We start from the raw sequence: 15,744 nt of genomic DNA on the forward strand, positions 1-15,744 counted from the left end.
AGATTTCATAAACCTGCCAGTCAATCTATTCAGTGCTGAATTTTCTTTACTATTATTTAACATTATTTCTTGTACTACCTGTCATGAACAGGAAGTAGATTGTTCTCTTTGCAACTGTCCCTTACAAATCAAGGTGGCCATCATATCTTTTCACTCTTCTCTAACCCAAATTGCCCAGAACATTTGATATTTTCATATTGCATTTTCTGAACCTCTCAGTGTTCCCTCTGGACATTCACAAACTTTTCTACATTCTCTGGGGGGCACTGGCCCACAGTGCTGGACACAGTCTGGCTGTGGGCCTGATCGCAGCAAAGCAGAGCCAGAAATGTTAGTTCCTGCATCCTTCAAGTCATATTCCTGTTTATACCATCTCATACAATGTTATTTTGTTTTTACAATATGCCCTCAGCTGATTAATATTCAACCTACAGGTGCCTATAAACCAAACTGTACAGACAGTTCCTCTCAGTCTCTCTGTACAGTTTATTGTTCCTGTTAAGCAGATAAACTTCCTACCAAGGAATAATGATGATGATGATGATGATGATAATTTAAAATTTTCTGTCAATGTTTTTTGTACCTTGACTAATGCTCTTCAAGGAAATATAAACTGACTAAACAGAAGATCACAGAACAACTGGGAAATTCTGTTACTGCAGCTTTAGTGATGCAAACTTAATGTTCAATATTTATAAAGACTGTAGAAAACTCAAAACGGCCAGAGAAGAGTCATTAGAATGAGTCGGGATCCAAGGAACAAAGTTCCATGTGAAGACCTTTAGTAAGATTTTAAAAAGTAATGATTTCTAAGGATCTGTAAGCATGAAAATTTTAATTGTTTCAATAATAGTGTTTCAATCTAGCAAATAAAGGTGTAACAGGAGACATACTGCAGAACTGTAGTTATACAAACTGAAAGGAAAGAGCAGTAGTTCAGGGGAAGGAGGAATTAATCACTATGACCATGAAAAAGACATAACAGATTCCTAGCAGTCAAAGTTGTACATCTTGGCTAATAAGGGTGCTGGGCCAGCTCACATGAACCATGCTTTTGCCCTTGCTTTTGCACCAGATGACCCCTGAGATCACTTCCAGCCTGGCATTCTCCAATTCTACAAGTCTGTGGCCTTTCTCAAGAGGTAGAATCTGTCCCAGGGCTTCTGTGATCTTTGTGATTCCCAAAGGACGTGCACAGTGCCATCCAGTCCTGGTGTCTGAACTGAACCTGAGTGCTGCCTGCCCCATGGAGCCCTTCCCAGAGCGATGGCTGAACTGTGTCAAACCAAGGAATCAGTGCATGAGGAAAAGGAATGAGATAATGATGAGAAGGAAACCGTCTAATACATGTTCATCTGCGAGCCAAGACGAAGCTGAAATCAACATTTCCAGAGGGTGAGCGGACTGAGCCGAGCCCCGTGCTGCTGACTGCTCCACTTCCTGTACTGGCTTCTTGCACTCTCCTCCTCCCAGATCTCTCCATCCACGTTTGCAGCAGGGTGACCTCATTTGGCAGCAGTTCTGCCACTGAGTGCTGGCTGAAGCACACCGCTCTCACCGGTGCCTCTTAGAAAGCTGCTTGCTAAGGCCTGGACTTCCTCCCTGGTAGCAAACAAGTCTCCTTCTGTTCCCCTGAAAATCAGCTGGGAGGAAGCAAGATGGGGGGGTGGTTTCCGAAATGCGTGGACTGTGATTACAGACACAGCCTCAGAATCTGTGGGCTGGGGGCAGGGGCTGGGGCTGTGGGGGGATCCGGGGTATTCCTGCACGAGGTGACACATGCCTTTGGTGTGCACACACAGGTACAAGCCCCATGGAAAAGGACCCGCTGATTCCAGGGAAAGGAACAAAACAATTTGTGAATTATCCCTTCCTAAAGAATGCGGCGTTTGCTTTGGAAGAGTTTTCTATATATAGTGAGGTGATTATTTCAGAATGGAAAATGTTTGTTCAGGAAGGAAAGGCTCTGAGATCAGTAGAGTCAAATCTCACCCACATGCTGCTGACTCCATTGGACTCTTCTGCCCAGCAGCAGGGACTCAGGAGAATTCTGCAGGGATGAGGGTACTCTCCAGGAATTGCCCACTTGCACCAAATTTATCTATGCTTAAGCTTTGGTTCAAGCTCTGATCTGCCATGAGTGGCAGGTCTGAAGTAAGATCTGATGATTTCTCCAGGGAAAAAAAATGCAGATGGCTTGACCTTCTTTTTCCCTGTGACAAACCATGTTTATCATCCACAACTGTTGCGCACTGGGATGCAACAACATCCCACAAATACTCTGGACTGCAGATGCCAACAGCAAACGGGAGCAGTGCCACAGCGAGCAGACAGTCTGTGCAGAATGTGCTGTATGCACGCATCAGATACCACAAATAGGATGGGCAGTTGTCTGTGGAGAGGATCGCAAACACACACACAGAGACACACACACAGACACACACATGGATACAGAGACTCACACACACACAGACACACACAGACACACACACAGACACACACATGGATACAGAGACTCACACACACACAGACACACACAGACACACACAGACACACACAGAGATACAGAGACACACACACAGACACACACATGGATACAGAGACTCACACACACACAGACACACACAGACACACACAGACACACACAGACACACACATGGATACAGAGACTCACACACACACAGACACACACACACAGACACACACACAGACACACACATGGATACAGAGACTCACACAGACACACACACACACAGACACACACATGGATACAGAGACTCACACAGACACACACACACACAGAGATACAGAGACACACAGACACACAGACTCACACACAGACACATGCACAGACACACAGACACACACAAACAGACACACACACACACACATGCACATGCACAGACACACAGACACACAGACACACACACATACACAGACACACACACACACATACACACAGACACACACATGGATACAGAGACACACAGACACACACACACACACACAGAGATACAGAGACACACGAATACACACACACAGACACACAGACTCACACACAGACACATGCACAGACACACACACACACACACACATACACAGACACATGCACACACACTCACACAGACACACACACACAGACACACACACATTCACACACACACGCACACACAGACACACACAGACTCACAGACACACACACACACAGACACACACACAGACTCACGCACAGACTCATACACAGACACACAGACACAGACACACACACAGACTCACACAGAGACACGCACAGACTCACATACACACTCATACACAGACTCACACACATGCACACACAGACACACACACACAGACTCACACACGGACTCACAGACGCACACACACAGACACACATACTCACACACAGACTCACACAGAGACACACAGAGACTCACACACACAGACAGACACCCACAGACTCACACACACGCGTGCACACACACACACACACACACACACATATGCACAGACACACAGACAGACACACACACTCACACACACACAGACACAGACTCACACACAGACACACACGCACACACACACATGCACAGACACATGCACAGACACACACACTCACACACACACACACACACACAGACGTACACACACAGACGGACACACAGAGACTCACACACACGCGCGCACACACACACACATATGCACAGACACACACACTCACACACACACACGCACACACACACACACACACACACACACTCACACACACACACAGATGCACACACACAGACACACAGACTTACGCACACACAGACTCACGCACACGCGCGCGCGCACACACACACACACACACACACACACACACACACACACACACACACACACACACACACAGACAAGGACCGCCCGCCCAGAGGAAGGCAGAATGAAGTGCCATGGTGTAGCTCCATCTTGTGGGAGTTTCTCAGTGCTGATCTCAACGCTGATCTCAGGAATTTTGTTTATCTGTGGTGTAGCATTGCTTGTGAGTCCCAGACACTGACCAGTGCCTGCTAGACATATCGTGTTTGAGCTATTTTAAAAACCACAAGAACAGATTGTTACCCTGCAGTTGACCATGATGCACATAGTCTGACAAACGTGACCATTAGGTAACATCACGTGATCTGATCCAAGCCACAATCCCAAAACATCCCCTAGTTTAAAAGAGCCTACCATTCACTTTTAGAAGTTACTCAGTCCTCCAGGTTAAATCCCAGCCCTGTTGCTCCTCCAAGAACAGAATCAGACTACAAATCACTACTTTGCTGATCCTGTTTTACACAACCTTAAGGGCCATAACTGATGCAGAAGAAGGAAGAAAATTTGGCTTATGAGTCAATTTAATGGTCTAATTATCCAGAAATAACTTGGGCCACCGAGAGGTGTTATGAGTAAAAAGAGTTACTCATTAAAAAAAAAAAGAAAAAGGTTGCAGAGTTACGGCTAAAGTTGGGAGCTGATTGCTGGCCGAGGAAGGTTCTTTGTTAGCTGAATGTTGTAATCACCTGTTAAGTATCAGTCGTTAACCATCTATTGTTGAGAATTCTCCTTTCTCAGTAGCACCCTTGCCTGCTGCCAGGTGGACGGCATCCCCCCCAAACCCGGACGGTGGGAAGGGAGGAGACCTCAGGAGTATATGCAAAGTAACCTCAAACCCATAATGCAATAAGACAGGACCCCCACCAAATCCAAGAAAAAAAACCCTAAAGCGACGAGCCAACCTAGAATTAGGAGATCGGGGTGATGTCTGGACATCAGGGGCAAGAGTCCAGAGCCTGCAGAGATGCTGAGAACTTGGGTTGCCCCTTGGAGCCAGGACCCTGGATGGCAGGCTATGGGAACAGAACACGGGGTGTGCCCTGTATTTTCATGAAGGTGGGATTCCCCCGTTTACCAAGACCCCCTCCCACACTCCCTTCTCGCGATGGGCCGAGCTGCACGTTCCTCCCTCTCTAAGCCCCTCCTTGGAGTGACTACTGCTCACCCGCGGACCCGTCCAGTCTTCCAACCCTGAGCTGATCACTCTTAATAAAGGCATTGAAAGGGAAAAGATCTACGGCCCTGCTTATGTCAAGGTGGTGTGAGGTTAGGGACCGGTAATTCGGGGGAATTTAGAGGTGTTATCCAAGCAAGAAAGTGGGTAGGAAAAACCCAAGCCGGCGTGGAGTCAAATATGGCACGAGATGTGAAGTGCAGTAAGAGAGACTTCTGCAGATATGTCTGTAGCAATAGGAAAACTAAGGATAACATGGACCCACAACCAAACAAGGCAAGCACCCCGGGCTGAAGGATGTGGAACAGCAGCCTCCAGGGACTGCAGGGCTCTGAGACCAAAGGGAAGCTCGAGAGCAAGGAATATCTACCTTCAGTGCAGCAGACTGACATGGGGACCACTGCTAACAGAGACCTGAAAGGATGCACCCACGGGTAGTGAGGGAGCTGGGCAGCACCACTGTGAGCCACTCGTGATTTTCTTTGAGAGGGCCTGGTGATGAAGGGAGACTCCTGACAACTGGAAGAAAGCAAATATCACTCCTATCTTCCAGAAGAGCAAAAAGGAAGATCCAGGGAACTACAGGCCAGTCAGCCTCACCTCTATCCCCAGAAAGGTGACAGAGCAAACCTTCCTGAAAAGCATCTCCAAACACAAGAAGGCACAAAGGTGGTTGGGAGTAATTAGCAAAGATTTTAGCTCAGTTGGTGAGAGCATGGTGCTAATAATGCCAAGGTTGTGGGTTAAACCCCTGTATGGACCATTCACTTAAGAGATGGACTTGGTGATCCTTGTGGGTCCTTTCCAGCTAAGAATATTCTGTGATTTACAAAGAGAAAATCATTCTCAAGTCACCCAATAGCCTCCTACAAGGACATGATTTAGGAGAGGAGATCGGCTAGATGTTGGTGGCTCAGCTTCAGTAAGGCTCTAGTCAGGAAGGATAACCACAGTCACAATTCCACAGTGATTTGGATTAGCAGGACTTAAAAATCTATTTTCAGCCCCCTGCCATGGACAGAGACACTTTTCACTAGACCAGGTTGCTCCAAGCCCCATCCAAACTGGCCTTGAACTCTTCCAATAACCAGATGGGTTAAACCCTTCTCTCATCACCTTTATGAACACCTGCATGGGATCATTTTTCCTCTCATTTAAATTGAATGACACCTTAGGTAACTGCAGAGAATGTCAGTCCCACAGCTGGTGCACAGAGTCACTGATTTTAAAGCCAGGGTTTTAATTATCCTTTAAATATTTTTTTTTCCACAAGCTGTAGTGTAATTTTATATTTAACATTTCAAAGTTTGTGATACTCTTCTCCTCTATGATGTTCTCTTTGATGACCAAGAAGAGGGTCCTATCTATTATTCAAGATGGAAGTCTTTGGTAGATAGCCACTAATTTGCCACGGGGTCACAAGTTCACAAAGCAGACAAGGTACAATTTCCAGTTTATAGCATTTATACTTGCCTGCCTTACAAAATCTAAACACTTTCCAGAAGCTCATCAGGCAATGCTATAAAACCTCTCTGATGGGCTCTACTGGAGGTGTCCATGAGGTGAGGGATACAGTAAGAAAAGTGTAAAAGCTGGGGCATGTCTGTAAATCAAATTACATAATGCCAAGTATCTTCAAATAAGTAGATCTTCTTCCAAACAATAAATCCTCCTCACATGATCTTTCTAAAAGAATCAGGTCAGAGAGTATTGAACCCTGATAAGTGACCAAACAAGCCAGAAATTTATTTTGTCAACTGATGGCCCAGTATAGAGCAGGGAGACAGAAAATCTGGGTGGACTGCACTTCACTCTGCAGCAGTAGCTTGAACTACTACTTGTGCATGAAGAGCTCTCTCAGAAAGCACAGACAAGCCTGTTTGCTCTGCAGCTTCCTCCTCCTCTTAGAGGCCCCCAGCAGTAGCCACAGTTCCCTTAGAGCAGTCTTGCCCCAAACAGTGCATTGCCCCACAGCTGGGAGGTTCCAGCTGCTGGCCAAGGTATCTCCTGGTGCTCCCTCTGTAGCAGCAGCTCCCTTACTGCAGTGCTCCTTCAGCACTCTGATTCCCATTCCGTATTTTTACAGTCTGAAATTGCAACCAGTTTTGCTTGTGTAGTTGTTGCTGTTGCTGCACTGAGGCACAATACTCTGCTGTCTTTGGCTAAGGCATCAGACTTCCCTGTATGAGGAAGGTAATAGACAGAAACCTGGATCCACAGAAATGAAGAGGCTGATTTCTATACTTGGGAAGCATGTTGTTAACAGCACAGGTGCAAGGAGGGTGTGGAAATGCTCATTTTTCTGATGGAAACAACTGGAATTTAATTTTATTTTGATTCGTACATTGTCTCTGCATTCCAGAATGGGCATACATAACTGTAGCAATTGATAATGGAAAAAAATTTTAATCAATTCTACCATATTAGAGGTGAAATATTTGGTAAATATCCAATGCAGTTGATAAATTTAGGGAAGATTTCTTAAAAAGTGTTTTGAACAACTACCAGTCTTTTAGATTGAATGTAACAGAATGCAAAACTGTCCTGGATGCAATCTTATAAAACAGACCAATTCAGCTCAAAAGCAGGATACATAATTTAACAGCCTAAGTAATTAACAATATGAGCAATTAACTAACAGTGTTGTAAATTTCTGGTGACTGGTAACTTCTCAGTGAAAACATGCTTGTGAGTGGCTTAGCTTTAGGTTTCTTATTGGTTTGTTTTGTTTCAGTTTTTTGTTTGTGTTTTGATGGGTTTTGTTTGTGAGTTAGGGTTTTTTTTTTTCCTAATATATGTCATTAAATCAAGGAAAAGATAATTCAGTGCAGTTCTATGGCATGTGTTTTACAAGATGACAGTTCAATTCACAGTACTCTTTCTGTTGGTTTGGGATCTATGACTGCTAGCAACTGCATCACTGAGTCATTTAAATCCTACAGTTCTGAAGATAAACCCCACAGTTATATGTGTGTTTAGACTGTAGATCTTATAATTACAAGACATAATTAAACAAAAGGATCAAGAAGATTCAAGGATTGAAGTTTTTCAAGGATAAAAATATTCAGTGTTACATTATCATGGATTGCGAACAAAAAAACCCCAACCTTAATTATGTGAACGTGTCTCTGCTATGTCAAAAATCTACCCTCTTTCAGTTTAAAACCATTATTCCATGTCCTGTCACTGCAGGCATTGGTAAAAAGTATCTCTGTTGTTCTCATAAGCCCCCTTTACGTATTGAAAAGCAATAACAAGGTGTCCTTGGAGCCCCGTCCTCTCCTGGCTGAGCTCCCCCAGCTCTCCCAGCCTGCCCCCACAGCAGAGGAGCTCCAGCCTTGGGACCCTCTCCGTGGCCTCCTCTGGGCTCCCATCAGCAGCTCCATGTCCTTGCTGCTGGTGCCCAGAGCTGGAGACAGTCTCACCTGGGCAGAGAAGAGGAGAATCACTTCCCTGGAGCTGGCCCCAGCCCCGATGGATTTTCTGGGCTGCCAGCACACCCGGCTGGCTCACAGCCAGTGTTCCATCTCCTGGGATCCCCAGTCTTGGCAGGACTGCTCTCAGTCTCTCCATCCCCAGCCTCCACTGGTACGGGTGGTTTTCCCACTCCAGGGTCTGTGGTTCCTTAATGAAGGCAAAATATGATCTTCAGCAACTGAACATTCTCCATTCATCCTGGATCTGACAAACCTGAAAAAGTGTTCAAAGTAAAATCGTGTGAGCAGGGAGCACAACAGTAGAGGAATCAGAAAAATCTGTGTTGTTTTTTAATCTGAGCAGGGAGGTTCAGATGACATTAGGAAGCATTTCTTTAGCAGAAAGGCTGGTCCAACACTGCAACAGACTTTCTGGAGAGATGGTCAATGCCCCTGGCCTGTCGGTGTTTAAGAGGCATTTGGACATTGCCCTAAATGCCTTAAAGCTTTAACTTTTGGTCAGCCCTGAAACAGTTGAGCAATTGGTTTAGATGATCCTTGCAGATCCCTTCCAATGGAACTATTTTATTCTGATATAGAATAATTCTTCTGGTTTCATTACTGTCAAAGGTGAAGGACTCTTCTTAGCACCTTTCCAGGTCTGTTCCATGCTGTGTCCAGATCTGCACTTAGAAAGGCTCCATATCCAGCATCACCCACCTAAGGAACCCTGGGACCTGCAGTGGCTTCAGCAGCCTCTGCCACAGCCACGATGGACAATATGCAGCTTTCAGAACTCCATGATTCTGAGAAACATTATCCTTCACCTGTATTACACACTACTGCAGATCTTTGTTTTATTTGTACAATTGATTATTTCTCAAATAAAGAAGCAAAACGTAAGGGTTAAGTGTTGTTTACAGAAAATTGGCACATCTCACAGCACTCACTTTGTGCCTGAGTGATTTTGTGCATCACAGGTTTTAAGTTCACTCTTGCTGTAGCCTGTAGCCTTGGAGACTGAGATACAGAGCCCACCATGCTGCAAAGTCACTACTTCTTGTACAAACACCACTTACAAACTTCATCTTCCCTTCCAGAGCAAATGATTAGTCAAATAAATTCTTTGAAATTCTGCACTTGAAATCCTCAGAGTGTGTTATTTGAGATTGCAATAACAAAATAGGTAAGAAATTTCTGCATTAGTGATGGGGAGAAGAAAGAGAAGAATGAAACAAGGCAAAGAGAAAGAAGAGGTTATTTCCTGTTCCTTTCCTGTGGGAGGAAGCAGAGAGCTCTTACAAAGGAACAACTGAGCACAGGAGGAGGAAAGAGTTTGAGGAATGAGCTAAAAAAGGTTAAATCCACCTGAAATGAAGGACAAGGAAATAAGCTGAACTTTGAACCTTCCCCTTTTAAATTAGGAAGATGGCAAAGTGAAAGTGGGAGGGACCAGTGCAGGAGGCAAAGGAGATCCTAGAAGTCTTTAAAGGCAGAGGATTTTCAGGGTTTAGATTGTAATGGAAGAGAAGGAGAAAATTAATCAAGGGTAGAGAACATCAGAGCATGCAGAGAATGGGTCAGTGGAGAAGCGTGAGCTGTGGCTGACAAGAAAAAGAGAAAGAGCCAGGAACTGAAAAAAAGAAAGGCTGGCAGGGTGGATCTGGTGACAGCAACACCAAAAAGCTGAACACAGCACTGCTCTGAAGAGAAAATGAAAGGAAGGAGGCTAGAGGGAAAGGCAGCAATGGAAAAGCAGCAGTGCAGCACTCCCCTGGCACCTGACTCAGTTCAAACATAAGTTATCAATTTAGACCTGAGAAATGTCAAATAAAGGCATTGAAGCTGCTAAAGGACTTAGGATGTAGACAGGGAGACCATGAAGGTGCCAGAGACAGATCCATTTCTTACAAACTGCATTTCAGAAACAGCAGGAAAAAGCAAGGTGATATTAAAATCAGCAACATGACCAGTTGAATAAGCAGAAAAGATGGAAGGAAACATTAATCAAATTAAGGGGGAGAGAAGGAAGCAGCAGCTCTTGCAAATTGACGCAGAATTTAAATTTATACTTACCATGGGAAAACAAAAACAAGGCAGAGAAAGGAACTAGCAAAGGCAATGGGAACCACTAATAGATAAGGGTAACAAGATGGAAAAATAGCATCAGCAAGATGGGAGGAATAAAAAAGCAAGAATGGCATATAAACAAGAGGCCTCCCTCAAAGCATTTGAAAAATACTAAGCAGATAATTTTCATAGTGGGACCTCAGGGTGCATGACTGTACCAGAGGAAAAGTGCCTGATTGCAGGGGAAGGCATAAATATTAAGACTAACAGAATTTTAAGAATTTATTCCTAAGGGTTTGTTAAACTATGGGGGAGGGCAGAAAAATTACTAGAAATTATAACTATATGTCAACAGTCCACAAAGCTACAAATTTATGAAAAATGTATAAAAAGCAAAAAATCTTTAGGCATCACTCCAGCAAGGACCCTTTCCACAGGATAAGAATGTGCTCCATTGCTGCAGTCCCTTTCCCTGTGACAGACTGGATCAGGACTGCACTGTTTATCAAGCCCTGCAGCTGCCAGCAAACTGTCTGCTCTGCACTGGTGGCAGAAAATTAAAACCTTCCTCGGTGCTGCTTTCTCCTCTCAGAATAGAAAGTGCCTTCCTCCCCATTATGAAACCCATTCCCAGCCCAGAACAAAGGCTGGAAGTTTCTGGCAACTGCAGATCTCACCACAAAAAAGCAGGGGCCAGCACAATTTATCCTGTTTCCTCCCTTGCCATCCATGTGTGGGGCCCCAAGGTGATGACATTGTGGCTCAGACGCTGTAAGGCCAAACTCATAGACCAGAGACTCCCTGGAGACTGAGTAGATGTCTGTGTCAGGTTAGGGGATCCTGGAAGCAGAAATAGCAGCAGGATGAAACTGTGAGAAGGAGATGTTGCAGAACTGGGAGCCAGAACACTGAAGGACTTTCCCTGTGCTAGTGCTGTCCATCTAAGCCTCCTGGGAATAAATGGGTATGTGTGATTCTGGTTTAAACATCATGTGGATGGGGAATTCTAACTCAGGGAAAGCAGCACTGCATCTGCTGACAAACATTACAACACTGGTGATCCTTGAAACATCAGAAAATTGGTAAGAAATAACATCAGCTGCCAGCAGAGTAGATGCATCAAGTAGCTGGGAGCTTGACAAAATCTGCTCACAGACCAAATACAGATTGGATTTCATTTTCTGAAAGTCTTGTTGTATATAAATACTAGTCAATTTTACAACCATTTCACAGCTGAAGAGACTCTGTGCCCTCCACCTCTGAATACAGGGGAGACCTCAAATCACAACTCCTTTTCAACCCCTAACCAAGAGGGGTTTGAAATGATGATCCCAGAACACTGACATTATGCCAGTAATAATTTTTACTGAAATAAATGTAAGTAATGCCAATCCTTCTTGCAGTTGAACTAGATGGTTATTGGTCTCTTTCAACTGTTCTATTGTATTTTTCATATATGCTTCAAAACACCTTTTGGTCTAGCTGTCTCATTAAAGTGGAACCTCTGCTTTGTTGGTCACCTAATGCAATCACTAATTCCTTTAATTCCTGCTTTCCAGGACACAGACACCAATCTGTACCCATGAAGTGCTCTGTGGCACTCTCCTGGAAACAGCCCTACTGCTGACAATCATCTATTGGAAAAGCAGCAACAGAATTTAAGTCAGAAGTTGATTAATCACTAATCAGCATTTAATCAGCTCTTCTTATACTACTGACAAGTGTCTCACAGACACCACTTCTCTCCGATGTGTCAAAAAATCCTTTTTTTTTCCTTCATGCTTTTCCCTTTGGAGTTATGAAATTTGGTCTTATCCCCATTTTACAGACAGGGAATTGAGACAGAGGTGAAGAGGAAACAATGGAAGAGACAGATTTCTGAAAGCTTTCAATTCACCAAAGAAACTGTGAAACAGTCAGTGTGTAACTTGTGCATTTGGAGAGAAGAACAAGGCAGGGTCTTTATCTCTTAAATACAAATGGACTCTGAGAGGCTTGAGTCTGCTGAGCAAAGCAGCTGCAGGAACAGCAGCCCAAACACCAGGTCCCCAAACATAGGCATAAAGGTTACTTTTGGAACTTCAGCTTCCCTCAGTGGAAGTTAAAGGCTTCTGTCCTGCTCAGTAACTCTTTGAAAAAAGTCCACACCCTACAATAACTCAAACTGCAGTTTGGCCTGTACACATGATGCCTAGAGAGGCAGACCTGGAACAGAGCTGGACAGAGTTAAAGGAATAAAGCAGGGATTTAATAAAAGGCCTTTAAAGGATGCACCTTGGGCAGCACAAGAGGCTGGCTGTGGCTCCAGCCAAGATGGACCCTGGGTCAGGATTTTTCACACTTTTATAAATTTTGGTCCATCTCCATATTGGGGTTAATTACAATTACAGCTCCAGGTTATGAGGTCCCACCCTCCCAGACTGCTCTCCTCAATTCCTGCTGTTTGCACTTTTTGGGCCCAAGCTGCAGCGGTGTCCTTGGTTTTGGGCTGGAGAAGGATTGTTCTGTGTGACTGAGCTGTGAGGAGAACTGCTGACACCTTATGTGAAGTTCAGAGTTACACACAAATGCAGTACAGAATCTGGAAAATATGAAATCTAAAACTTAAGGCATCACAGAGAGAAAAAGTAAATTGATCCAGTGTTTCAAGGTCTCTGAACAGCACAGACATACCAGCAGCACAGCAGCACATGCAGTGTCAGTTTATCAGGAGTACTATGCCATGAGAACAATCCATGTTTATTCACAAAATGCAGAGAATCACTGAATGTAAATGCAACAGATACATTTGGTAATGTGCCCTTAAAATAGGGAAAGCAGCAGGTAGCACAGGAGCTCCGTGGTAGGTGAGCAGACGAAGAGTGCTCCCACTGAGCAAAAGGAAGGCAGGTGGAGCTCAGCATCCCTTGATGTGGAGCTTGAGAGTGTTCTCCTGCAAAAAGACATAATTTTCAGAAGTCTAGTAATTTTTCCAAAATTGCTGATTCCAGCAGTGCCTAAAGTCTCTTGTCTTTCAACATGAACTGGATAACACAACTTTAAGAAGTTCTGAATTACTAACACATAGATTTTAAAAGACCACAATATTGTGTAAAAATAAAACACAGGGAAGCAAAATATCCTGGGACAGCAATGTACCTCCACTGGTGGTATTCCGAATCAATTGGAATCAATTACATTTCTTGGAAATATACATTGGCTCTAGAGTTAATGGCAGTCATCATTCCCTCTGACAATGTGTGGCCAACCCTTCCACTATTCTGTCCAGGGCTCATACTGTACTATTGAGCAATTTCGCAAGACATGTCATTTTCATTCTATAAATATCAGCACACTGGTACTGATATTTATTCTATAAATATCAGTACTGGTACACTGGTACCCCCAGATCCTCTGGTCCAAGTTCTCTGAAAAACAAGAACAAGAGAAAAACAAAAACCCCATCTTCAGCATTCTTGTTTGCCACACCTCAAGTGTTGATTCACAAACCTACCTCACTGTAATACCAGTGCAAAACCTATCCAGACTAGCATTTCAGCACATCCATATCTCACTTCCTCCTTCTCTACTGCAGTCTCCACAAGGCTGTAAAACAAACCCCTCCTGAAAGCCCTCACAACTGTTTCCTGCGCTCTCCTTGTCACTTCTGTAACAATTCAGAGGATGATTGTTTCTTCTTTCCACTTCTGACATCACTGCTATTATATCTAAGGATATCTTCTAAAATTCCTTTCTATCACTCTATTTGATGGAGACAAGATTCCAGTGAACATCAAAGAATGAGAAAATCACGGTATTTTCCAGGACAGTGATGGGGTTTTTGGGAGATGTTTACATTCTTAACAATGACCAGGAAGCAAGTCTCCTGTGACCAAGTTCCTGTGATTGCTTTCAGTGATCAAGGCCAGGTGGATAGGGTTTTAAGCAACTGGGTCTAGTGAAAGATGTCCTTGCCCATGTGAGAGGGGTGGACTAGATGATTCTTAAAAGTCTCCTCCAACCCAAAGTATTCTGTGATTCTGTGACTGTATCTTATTTTATTACTCACAGCCTTTTTGATGACACAGATGTATTTTGTGCAGTGTTTATACTGTACACTCACGACTTGCATGTGCATAACTCACAAGTTGTGTTTCTTAGCTCTGTATTTTACTGCCCTTAGCCAGACATGGTCTTGCCCCATCACTGAGGCCTCTCTGTGACATTACATTACAGTAAAATTATTGAGATCTGAGGCTCAAACCATATGCTCTCCCAGATCAAAATCTTACCACATTGTCCTAGACTGGCAGGTGAATCCAGCTCTCTACTCTTGCAGTAATGGGGAGCAACAGGACACTATCCATAATGCTATAACCAAGTATTTTAGGTAGCAATACTTCCACGGCACAGCCCCCCTGCTTAGGAAAACACAGATCTGTAACTGTTTCCCAGGTGCAAGCCCATAGAGACACCATGCTGATAAACAACGGATAATCTTCAGCTTGTACCCGAGTGGGTGAGAAAGCAGAAGAGGTAAGAGAAAATGCTTACAGAGGATCAGAAGCACATCTCTGGTGTTGGTGAGTCAGCCCATAGAGACTCAGACTTTTGGTTCACCTGGAATTGAAGGGCCTTCATCCTGTGGGTACCAGAGTGCCCATCTATGAGGACAACACCACCCATTCTCCCCTGTCCTTCAGCAGTGCTGGCGTGTCCCTCCCAGGCTGGTTGCCTGGCTGTGACTCCCTCTGGAGCACTCCCTGCTCCTCCTTTGGGGGTCTCTAAGGTCAGCTCTGAGGTCAGACAGGCAGGGCCTCTTCCCAAACACAAGGGACTACAGATAGCTGCTGCAGCAGATGTGGCTGCTACATTTTCATTGCATAGCTCCCCCTCTGTACCCAGGGCGGGTGGGAGCAGCACGGGCCCTGTGCTACCCTGCTAGGTGCTTTCTGTTATTTGGGGTGAGCTGCACATTCCTCACATGATCTGAATGTCATGCAGAGCCCTGGGGGAATCCTTAGAAGAATGGGACATACAACAAGAAATCTGGAGATTTCTAGCTATGACAGCAATCAGGCTACAAAACACCTTTCCAAACTACGAAGGACATAGAAACAAAAATCCCATCTGCTTTCAAATGAGAGCCCAGTAAAGTTGTGAGTGACTACAGGATTTTGTATCTGTGACAGCCAAGGATCAGACACTCACAGACCCAAGAAGGGCTGCACACTGCCTTCTCATCCT

At 44.5% G+C, this 15,744-nt stretch overlaps 1 long non-coding RNA gene across 1 annotated transcript; it reads right to left on the reverse strand.

The window, feature by feature from the left end:
* Window positions 1-7,329: 7,329 nt before the first annotated feature.
* Window positions 7,330-15,045, reverse strand: LOC132324190 (uncharacterized). The gene is made up of 3 exons (XR_009485538.1): window positions 14,790-15,045; window positions 11,196-13,450; window positions 7,330-8,722 (listed from the first exon to the last, which is right to left on the reverse strand). It is a non-coding gene; the product is annotated as an uncharacterized LOC132324190 (long non-coding RNA).
* Between the last annotated feature and the right edge of the window lie 699 nt (window positions 15,046-15,744).

The sequence above is a fragment of the Haemorhous mexicanus genome, chromosome 2 (assembly GCF_027477595.1).
Source record: "Haemorhous mexicanus isolate bHaeMex1 chromosome 2, bHaeMex1.pri, whole genome shotgun sequence".
Taxonomy (NCBI): Eukaryota; Metazoa; Chordata; class Aves; order Passeriformes; family Fringillidae; genus Haemorhous; species Haemorhous mexicanus.